The sequence below is a fragment of the Balaenoptera borealis genome (assembly GCF_965194805.1).
Source record: "Balaenoptera borealis genome assembly, chromosome: 6".
Classification (NCBI taxonomy): Eukaryota; Metazoa; Chordata; class Mammalia; order Artiodactyla; family Balaenopteridae; genus Balaenoptera; species Balaenoptera borealis.
Genome location: NC_138863.1, coordinates 47423998 through 47435258, shown reverse-complemented (window position 1 = coordinate 47435258; position 11261 = coordinate 47423998). Strand labels below are relative to the sequence as shown.

General features: G+C 42.3%; 1 pseudogene across 1 annotated transcript; it reads left to right on the top strand.

The window, feature by feature from the left end:
• Positions 1-7439: 7439 nt before the first annotated feature.
• Positions 7440-10907, top strand: LOC309630942 (thioredoxin, mitochondrial pseudogene; annotated as a pseudogene). Its single transcript has 2 exons — positions 7440-7451; positions 7736-10907. The product of its transcript is annotated as a thioredoxin, mitochondrial pseudogene (transcript).
• Positions 10908-11261: the final 354 nt, after the last annotated feature.

The following is an 11261-nucleotide window of genomic DNA, read 5'->3' as shown; positions in this document are numbered from 1 at the left end:
GACTGTAGTTGATAACTCTGTATTATATAATTGAAATTTGCTGAGAGTAGAACTTAAATATTTATATATATATGTATGTGTATATGTAAATACAAATAAGTGTATATATATATGTACACATACATATATACGTATGTATTACTAGATGGGAGGAATCCTTTCACAATGTATATGTATATACATTGACAAACATATGATGTACACTTTAAATATCGATTTACTTGTTAATTATATCTCAATAAAGCTGAAAAAAATAAGAAAGTTAATCTTTAGTGAATTATGTGGAGAACTACTAGGAATTGTATAGCTAAATTCTCATACAGAATATTAAAGATATGTTCTTGCATATTCCTTTGGTCATATTTTTCTCTAGTCAACATTCTTTCCCATTAAATTATGTAATGCTCTCTCATTAAAGTCCAGGACTCCCTGGCTTCTAGGAAATCAGGTACTGTCATTTTTATACCATCCTTTAAAAATACTGAAGGCGTTTGGATAGTTAGAGAATACATGCAGATATGATGCATTTCAGATTTAATTTTTTTAAAATGCTTTAAACATCAGATAAAATACTAATTGTCTAGAGGTAATATGAGTGAATTGTCTAGAGGTAATATGAGTGAATTTACACTGGTTACAACGTAAAGTTAATATATTTTAGGGGAGGAGATTAAGATGGCAGAGTAGGAGGATGCTGAGCTTACCTTCCCCCATGACCACATCAAAAATATATCTACATATGTAGCAATTCTTACTGAAAGCAACTGGAAACTGGGAGAAAGACTCATATACAAAGAAAGCTGTAAAGAAATATCCACTTGGAGTCAGGTAGGAAGGGAAGAGAAGTGATCATGTAGGGACATGCACCTCTAGGAGGGGACACAAAAAGGGGGGATTACACAGGCTCAGATATCCTCCCTGGGGAGTGAGCAGTTTAAATATAGGGTACCCAAACCCTGGGGTACATATAGGGTACCCAAACCCTGGGGTTCAACATTAGGAAACTAGTCCCCTTGGCTAGTTTGACAACTAGTGGGATTGTCAGGGGTGCTTGAGCAACATGAACTTCATTCATAAAGAGCATACACATGCTTGCTTGCTCCCAAAACAAGGTGGAGGAAGCAGATTTAGAGTGCCTGGGACTCTGGCCAGTTTCCTGTGATGGCCCCAGTGCATGCTCTTGCCCATGTCAAGTGCTCAGTCTTGCCCCTCCTGCTCCATGATGCAGCTCCCCACTAGGGTGAAGGTTGTCACTGCTGATGAGAGCGCTCAGTTGTGAGGGACAGTGCTGTCTAGGACCTGGCAGTACATCTGAAGGGGGCAGGGGTGGCCATTGCTGGCATGCTAGGAGGCAGCAGATCAGGAGCAGTCTGGAATTCTGACTGGTGTGCTGGGACCACCCCAGCATGTGCAGTAGCATGCATTGGGTGCCCGATCCAGCCCCTCTTTCTCCAGATGTTGCTCTCTTCTGGGGCAAAGATGTCATGCTGGGATGGGGGAGAGCACACAACTAGAGGGAACAGAGCCAGCCCCTGACCCTCAGGGCTTCTGCTTCAGCACCTTGGGACCTGACCTTGTCCCCAGTAGGATGGTGTCATCCACTAAGCATAGGAGAAGTCCTGACTCACACTTGGTTCTGGCTCTAGCCCCTCCATCTCCAGCCCCACTTCCCAGCAAGGTGATAGCCACTAGCACACCCTGAGGGGAGACATGTCTCTTGCTCACTTCAGATCCAGCTCTCCCACCAAAGACACTGGGCACTTTCAGACTGTATAGGGATGTACCCACACAAGGACATCCTTTTGAGACTGGGATAGGTAACTGTTTCACCTAATCTCATGGAGAGAGAGAAGGTGGAACAAAATGAGAAGACAAAGGAGTTTGTTTCAAATAAAAGAAAAAGAAAAAAAAAAAAACCCCTGAAAAACAACTAATGAAACAGAGATAATTTACCAGATAAGGAGTTCAAAGCATTAGTAATAAGAATGCTAACTGAACCAGAGAAAAGAATAGATAAATACAGTGAGAATTTTAATAAGGAACTAGAAAATATGAAGAAGAATCAGTCAGAGCTGAAGAATACAATGACCAAAATGAAAAACACACCAGAAGGAATAAACAGCAGACTAGGTGATACAAAAAAACACATAAGTGATCTGGAAGATAGACTAGTGGAAATCACCCAATCAGAATAGCAAAAAGTAAAACAAATTTAAAAAAATGAGAACAGTTCAAGGGATATCTGAGACAATATCAAGCATACCAACACTTGCATTACAAGGGTTCCAGGAGAAGACAGAGAGAAAGGGGTTGAAAATATATATGATAAAATTATGATTGAAACGTTCCTGAACCTGAAGAAGGAAACAGATATCCAGGTACAGGAAGCAGAGAGAGACCCAAACAAGATGAACCCAAAGAAACCCATACCAAGACCTTTCATAATTAAAATGGCTAAGTTAAAGTTAAAGAGAGAATTGTAAAGGCAGCAAGAGAAATACGAGTCACATACAAGAGAACCCCAAGAAGGTATCGGCTGATTTTTCTGCAGAAATTTTGAAGGCCAGAAGGGAGTGGTATGATATATTTAAAGTGAAAAAGGGAAAATATTACAACCTAGAATACTCACCTGGCAAGATTATCATTCAGAATTGAAGGAGAGATAAAAAACATCTCAGACAAGAGAAAACTAAGAGTTCATCAATAGAAAACAGACCCTAAAAGAAAGGTTAAAGGGTTTTATCTAAGTGGAAAAGACAAGGCTACAACAAGAAGTAAGAATCTATATAAGGGGTAAAAATCCCTCTAGAAAAGGTAAATATACAGTAAAGGCTGTGATCAACTACTTAAATAAGCTAATATAAGGATTAAAAGACAAAAAAATTGAAAATCAACTATAACTACAATAAACAGTGAAGGGACAAAAATGAAGATGTAAAATATGACATAAAATCCACAAAACGGGATTAACCAAGATGGCGGAGTAGAAGGACTTGCTCTTGCTCCCTCTTGCGAGAGCACCAGAATCACAACTGGCTGCTGGAAAATCATTGACAGGAAGACCCTGTACTTCACCAAGGAGGATACCCCACGTCCAAGGACAGAGGAGAAGCCACAGTGAGACGGTAGGAGGGGCACAATCAGAGTAAAATCAAATCCCATACTGCTGGGTGGGTGACTCACAGACTGGCGAACACTTATACCACAGAAGTCCACCCACTGGAGTGAAGGTTCTGAGCCCCACGTCAGGCTTCCCAACCTGGGGGTCCGGCAACGGGAGGAGGAATTCCTAGAGAATCAGATTTTGAAGCCTAGTGGGAATTGATTGCAGGACTTCGACAGGACTGGGGGAAACAGAGACCCCACTCTTGGAGGGCACACACAAAGTAGTGTGCGCATCGGGACCCAGGGGAAGGAGCAGTGACCCTGGGGGAGACTGAACCAGACCTACCTGCTGGTGTTGGGGGGTCTCCTGCAGAGGCGGGGGGGTGGCTCTGTTTCACCATGGGGACAAGTACACTGGCAGCGGAGGTTCTGGGAAGTGCTCCTTGGCGTGAGCCTTCCCAGAGTTTGCCATTAACCCCACCAAAGAGCCCAGGTAGGCTCCAGTGTTGGGTTGCCTCAGGCAAAACAACCAACAGGGAGGGAACACAGCCCCACCCATCAACAGTCAAGTGGATTAAAGTTTTACGGAGCTCTGACAGCCACAGCAACAGTCAGCTCTACCCACCTCCAGAGCCTCCCATCAAGCCTCTTAGATAGCCTCAACCACCAGAGGGCAGACAGCAGAAGCAAGAAAAACTACAATCCTGCAGCCTGTGGACCAAAAACCACAGTTACAGAAAGATAGACAAGATGAAAAGGCAGAGGGCTATGTACCAGATGAAGGAACAAGAAAAAACCCCAGAAAAACAACTAAATGAAGTGGAGATAGGCAACCTTCCAGAGAAAGAATTCAGAATAATGAGAGTGAAGATGATCCAGGGCCTCGGAATAAGAATGGAGGCAAAGATGGAGAAGATGCAAGAAATGATTAACAAAGACCTAGAAGAATTAAAGAACAAACAAACAGAGATGACCAATACAATAACTGAAATGAAAACTACACTAGAAGGAATCAATAGCAGAATAACTGAGGCAGAAGAACGGATAAGTGACCTGGAAGACAGAATGGTGGAATTCACTGCTGCGGAACAGACTAAAGAAAAAAGAATGAAAAGAAATGAAGACAGCCTAAGAGACCTCTGGGACAACATTAAACGCAACAACATTCGCATTATAGGGGTCCCAGAAGGAGAAGAGAGAGAGAAAGGACCAGAGAAAATATTTGAAGAGATTATAGTCGAAAACTTCCCTAACATGGGAAAGGAAATAGCCACCCAAGTCCAGGAAGCGCAGAGAGTCCCATACAGGATAAACCCAAGGAGAAACATGCCGAGACACATAGTAATCAAAGTGGCAAAAATTAAAGACAAAGAAAAACTATTGAAAGCAGCGAGGGAAAAACGACACATAACATACAAGGGAACTCCCATAAGGTTAACAGCTGATTTCTCAGCAGAAACTCTGCAAGCCAGAAGGGAGTGGCATGATATACTTAAAGTGATGAAAGGGAAGAACCTACAACCAAGATTACTCTACCCGGCAAGGATCTCATTTAGATTTGATGGAGAAATCAAAAGCTTTAGAGACAAGCAAAAGCTAAGAGAATTCAGCACCACCAAACCAGCTCTACAACAAATGCTAAAGGAACTTCTCTAAGTGGGAAACACAAGAGAAGAAAAGGACCTACAAAAACAAACCCAAAACAATTAAGAAAATGTTCATAGGAACATCCATATCGATAATTACCTTAAACGTGAATGGATTAAATGCCCCAACCAAAAGACATAGACTGGCTGAATGGATACAAAAACAAGACCCATATATATGCTGTCTACAAGAGACCCACTTTAGACCTAGGGACACATACAGACTGAAAGTGAGGGGATGGAAAAAGATATTCCATGCAAATGGAAATCAAAAGAAAGCTGGAGTAGCTATACTCATATCAGATAAAATGGACTTTAAAATAAAGAATGTTACAAGAGACAAGGAAGGACACTACATAATGATCCAGGGATCAATCCAAGAAGAAGATATAACAATTATAAATATATATGCACCCAACACAGGAGCACCTCAATACATAAGGCAACTGCTAACAGCTATAAAAGAGGAAATCGACAGTAACACAATCATAGTGGGGGACTTTAACACCTCACTTAACGCCAATGGACAAATCATCCAAAATGAAAATAAATAAGGAAACAGAAGCTTTAAATGACACAATAGACCAGATAGATTTAATTGATACATATAGGACATTCCATCCAAAAACAGCAGATTACACGTTCTTCTCAAGTGCGCACGGAACATTCTCCAGGATAGATCACAATTTGGGTCACAAATCAAGCCTCAGTAAATTTAAGAAAATTGAAATCATATCAAGCATCTTTTCTGACCACAACGCTATGAGATTAGAAATGAATTACAGGGAAAAAAACGTAAAAAAGACAAACACATGGAGGCTAAACAATACGTTACTAAATAACCAAGAGATCACTGAAGAAATCAAAGAGGAAATAAAAAAATACCTAGAGACAAATGACAATAAAAACACGACGACCCAAAGCCTATGGGATGCAGCGAAAGCAGTTCTAAGAGGGAAGTTTATAGCTATACAAGCCTACCTAAAGAAACAAGAAAAATCTCAAGTAAACAATCTAACCTTACACCTAAAGAAACTAGAGAAAGAAGAACAAACAAAACCCAAAGTTAGCAGAAGGAAAGAAATCATAAAGATCAGAGCAGAAATAAATGAAATAGAAACAAAGAAAACAATAGCAAAGATCAATAAAACTAAAAGCTGGTTCTTTGAGAAGATAAACAAAATTGATAAGCCATTAGCCAGACTCATCAAGAAAAAGAGGGAGAGGACTTAAATCAATAAAATCAGAAATGAAAAAGGAGAAGTTACAACAGACACCGCAGAAATACAAAGCATCCTAAGAGACTACTACAAGCAACTTTATGCCAATAAAATGGACAACTTGGAAGAAATGGACAAATTTTTAGAAAGGTATAACCTTCCAAGACTGAACCAGGAAGAAACAGAAAATATGAACAGACCAATCACAAGTAATGAAATTGAAACTGCGATTAAAAATCGTCCAACAAACAAAAGTCCAGGACCAGATGGCTTCACAGGTGAATTCTATCAAACATTTAGAGAAGAGCTAACACCTATCCTTCTCAAACTCTTCCAAAAAATTGCAGAGGAAGGAACACCCCCAAACTCGTTCTATGAGGCCACCATCACCCTGATACCAAAACCAGACAAAGACACTACAAAAAAAGAAAATTACAGACCAATATCACTGATGAATATAGATGCAAAAATCCTCAACAAAATACTAGCAAACAGAATCCAACAACACATTAAAAGGATCATACACCACGATCAAGTGGGATTTATCCCAGGGATGCAAGGATTCTTCAATATACGCAAATCAATCAATGTGATACACCATATTACCAAATTGAAGAATAAAAACCGTATGATCATCTCAATAGATGCAGAAAAAGCTTTCGACAAAATTCAACACCCATTTATGATAAAAACTCTCCAGAAAGTGGGCATAGAGGGAACCTACCTCAACATAATAAAGGCCATATATGACAAACCCACAGCAAACATCATTCTCAATGGTGAAAAACTGAAAGCATTTCCTCTAAGATCAGGAATGAGACAAGGATGTCCACTCTCACCACTATTATTCAACATAGTTCTGGAAGTCCTAGCCATGGCAATCAGAGAAGAAAAAGAAATAAAAGGAATACAAATTGGAAAAGAAGAAGTAAAACTGCCAATGTTTGCGGATGACATGATACTATACATAGAGAATCCTAAAACTGCCACCAGAAAACTGCTAGAGCTAATTAATGAATATGGTAAAGTTGCAGGATACAAAATTAATGCACAGAAATCTCTTGCATTCCTATACACTAATGATGAAAAATCTGAAAGAGAAATTATGGAAACACTCCCATTTACCATTGCAACAAAAAGAATAAAATACCTAGGAATAAACCAAAAAAAAAAAAAAACTGGTAAATGAAAACAACATTTAAAATTGTGTTGTCATTAGAGTATACACAAAGTAATTGAAGCTGTAGGTATAGAAGTGGTTGCCTTGAGAAGACATGTATAATAAGGAAAGGAAGAAAGGAAGGAAGGAAAGAAGGAAGGAAGGAGGGGAAGAAGGAAAGCAAGAAGGAAGGAAGAGAAGGAAGGGAAGGAAAGAAGAGGTCTTCAAAAATAGGGAGATTTAAGTGGCATTTAAGTAAACCTGCCAAAGGGAGCAGTGGCAATCAAGGGACCTGAGTATTAATTAGGAATGACTGATCACGTGAGTCCCATGAGGGTAGGGATCACATCTGCTTCTCATTTCTGGAGCAGAGCACCTAGCACAGTACCTGGCCAGTAGATGCTCCATTCGCAATTGTCCAGTGTTGTCTATGGGGCAGGAAAGCTACAAATACCATTGGCTGCGGCAACTGGGTGACTGGGGATGTGTGCAAGCTGGATGGCAGGCAGTGAGTAAAGAAATGAATAGGGAACAGAAGTGCCCTTGACCGGTGGGGAGGGCCGCGCTGTGCACCCCTCTGCTCTCGCTGCAGGGAGATGGCTTAGCGACTTCTCCTGGGGAGGTTCCTGGCCTCCATAATCTGCAGGAAGCCCTCTCAGAGTCAGTGGGCGCCCCTTGCCTCCAGGGCCCTGCAGACCCCACAGCGCAGTCCTAATAACCTGACAGTAACACCCAGCCAAGCCCAGTCAATATACACCACCAGAGTCTGTACAATGACCTTTAACATCCAGGAGGGACCAGACTTTCAAGACTGAGTTGTCAACAGTGAGACACCAGTGGTTGTGGATTTCCATGCACAGTGATGTGGTCCCTGCAAGATCCTGGGGCCAAGGTTAGAGAAGGTGGTGGCCAAGCAGCATGGAAAGGTGGTGATGGCCAAGGCGGATATTGATGACCACACAGACCTCGCCATAGAGTATGAGGTATCAGCTGTGCCCACCGTGCTGGCCATCAAGAATGGGGATGTGGTGGACAAGTTTGTGGGCATCAAGGATGAGGACCAGCTGGAGGCCTTCCTGAAGAAGCTGATTGTCTGACAAGCAGGGAAGCGTCCTGACTGCCCCTGCCCACCTGGGCCCCGTGGTCCTGGGGGACCCAGATAGAACTCATAGCCCTTCTGTGCCGGCCCTTCCTACCTCCTCCCTCTGCCTGGCCCCTGTGGGTCCGTGCTTTGGAGACCAGGCCTCCAAACACAGGAGCCTCAAGTGCTCCCAACCTGGCTGACCGCCAGGGTGGCCGCCCAAGGAGCGGTGCCGCCACCGAGCTGGGACAGCCGTCTCCTCACCCACTCTCTGCTCCTTCTAGGGCTTGTTGCCGTGCTCCCAGGATGCTGGGACAGAGTCCCGGGGCCAGCCTGCAGTAACAGCTTGGTCTCCCTGCTCCCTTCTGATCTGAACCCCGGTGCCTGGCTCATCTGCCTCCTGCATTTTTCTTTCCTGCTGCTGTTTTGTAAAAAAACAAAACAAAAAAAAAAAAAAACCAGAAGAAGCAAAAAAGAAACCCAGGGCTTCCCTGGTGGTGCAGTGGTTGAGAATCTGCCTGCTAATGCAGGGGACACGGGTTTGAGCCCTGGTCTGGGAAGATCCCACATGCCGCGGAGCAACTGGGCCCGTGAGCCACAATTACTGAGCCTGCGCGTCTGGAGCCTGTGCTCCACAACAAGAGAGGCTGCGATAGTGAGAGGCCCGCGCACCGCGATGAAGAGTGGCCCCCGCTTGCCACAACTAGAGAAAACCCTCGCACAGAAACGAAGACCCAACACAGCCATAAATAAATTAATTAATTAATTACCAAAAAAAACAACCCATAGAATACAGTACCAACAGCGGACCCTAATACAATCCACGGTCGTTGGTGATAACGATGTGTCAATGTAGGTCCATTTATTGTAACAAATGTACCACTCTGGTGTGGGATGTTGATGATGGGGAAGGCTGTGCATGTGTGAGGGCAGGGGGAGTATATGAGAAGTCGCTGTACTTTCTACTCATTTTGCTAATGTTTTGTTATTTGTAATTTCTTCTTCTAAAAAAAAGAGGATATTAAAAAAAAAAAGAAATGAGTTATCAAGCCATGAAAAGACACGAAGGAACCTTAAGTGCATATTGCTAAATAAAAGAAGCCAATCTGAAAAGGCTGCATACTGAATGACTCCAACTATATGACATTCTGGGAAAGAAAGTAAAAAGATGTGATAGTCAGGGGTCAAGGGTCAAGGGTCAAGGCGGGGTGAGGAAGTGATGATTAGGTGAAACACAGGAGATATTTAAGGCAGTGAAACTATTCTGTAGGATACCGTATTGATGGATACATGACATTATTTGTCAAAACCTACGGAACTGTAGAACACAAAGAGCGAATCCTAATGCAAACTATGGACTTTAGTTAGTAATGCTATATGAATATTGGTTCATCAATTGTAATAAATTGTAACTGCACTAAGGCAAGAGAACTAAGAGAGAACTAAGAACCGCACTAAGGAGAAACTGTGAGTGGGAAAAGGAGAGGATATATGGAAACTCTCCGTACTATCTGCTCAATTTTCTTTTTTTTAATTTTATTTTACTTTATTTCTTTATTTCTTTATTTTTGGCTGTGTTGGGTCTTCGTTGCTGCACGCGGGCTTTCTCTAGTTGTGGTGAGCGGGGCCACTCTTTGTTATGGTGCACAGGCTTCTCATTGTGGTGGCTTCTCTTGTTGTGGAGCACAGGCTCTAGGCGCACAGGCTTCAGTAGTTGTGGCACGTGGGCTCAGTAGTTGTGGCTCACGGGCTCTAGAGCGCAAGCTCAGTAGTTGTGGCACATGGGCTTAGTTGCTCTGTGGCATGTGGGATCTTCCCAGACCAGGGATCAAACCCGTGTCCCCTGCATTGGCAGGAGGATTGTTAACCACTGCACCACCAGGGAAGCCCTATCTGCTCAATTTTCTGTAAACCTAAAACTGCTTTAAAAAATTGTTTATTAATTTTGTAAAAAGTGCAACCCATGGCTTGACCAGTTCTGTATATACCACTTTCTTAGGCAGTAAGTTATCTTTGCAGAGCGCCTTTGGGCAACAAGCAATGATGCAGCATAGCCCACATAGACAGAAGGGTTTTGAAGACAACAAGCCTTCAAACTCATCCCCCCACTAGAGTGTGAGCAGGAATGACAGAAGGGGGAACAGAATGTGGTGTGTGGAACCCTGGGTCCCCCTTTTAGCTACAATCAAGGAGTCACTGAGCACATGAAGGCAGCCTCGCAGGGGTAGCACCGCTCTAAGAAACAAGCGACAACTTCTGACTTGTTTTACCCAAATAACTTAAACAAGCAGATAATAACCAAGTGATTCATCCTACATGATCTTCAGTTTTCCCATTGATACAACTGACAGTATTATGCATTATAGATGCTGCTGTGTTGTTTTCAAGCCTTCCTTGAAAGCCTTAACAAAAACGTCAAAACATCCTCGCATATGATACTGATGATAAGGAAGTGGATATGTGTGATCACATATGAGATATCTTATTAAGGAAAGTGTGGGAGGGTTCTTCTTTAGAATATTTTCAAAAAGCTCTTCTAAACACTAGATATATTTTTTATTACTTTTACTGCTGTTATTCTCCTACTTGTTACCTGAAGTTTTGTCTAAGGACCGCAGGGGTTTTCTTAACCTTACAAGTAAGTTTCTGTTGAGTAGAACCTCGTCATGCTACTTGTTGCTATTGATAGAGTTTGTTAAGCCGACAGTGAAAGCAATCTGTCCTCTCAATGCATGGTAGCACTTCAATACTGGAGATTCTGTAATGAATTTTAAAATCAGAGATGAGAAGCATTTCCCCCACCCACCTGGGATTGGAAAGAGAAAATTCAGTAAGACAAAACAGGATGCAGAGCTTAAGAAGTGGGTTAGAGCCCACGAAGTTCTAAGAATCACAACTGTTGAAGAAATATTAAGCAGACCAGAAAATTAGTGAAATGAGTCCAGGTTGAGTGAGACTGAATGCTTTCCCCAAGTCCCACATGGTAACTGCCTTTTTTCTTCTGTAGGGAGAGAAAGAATTGGGAAGAGATTTCAGATTTCTAGAGATTC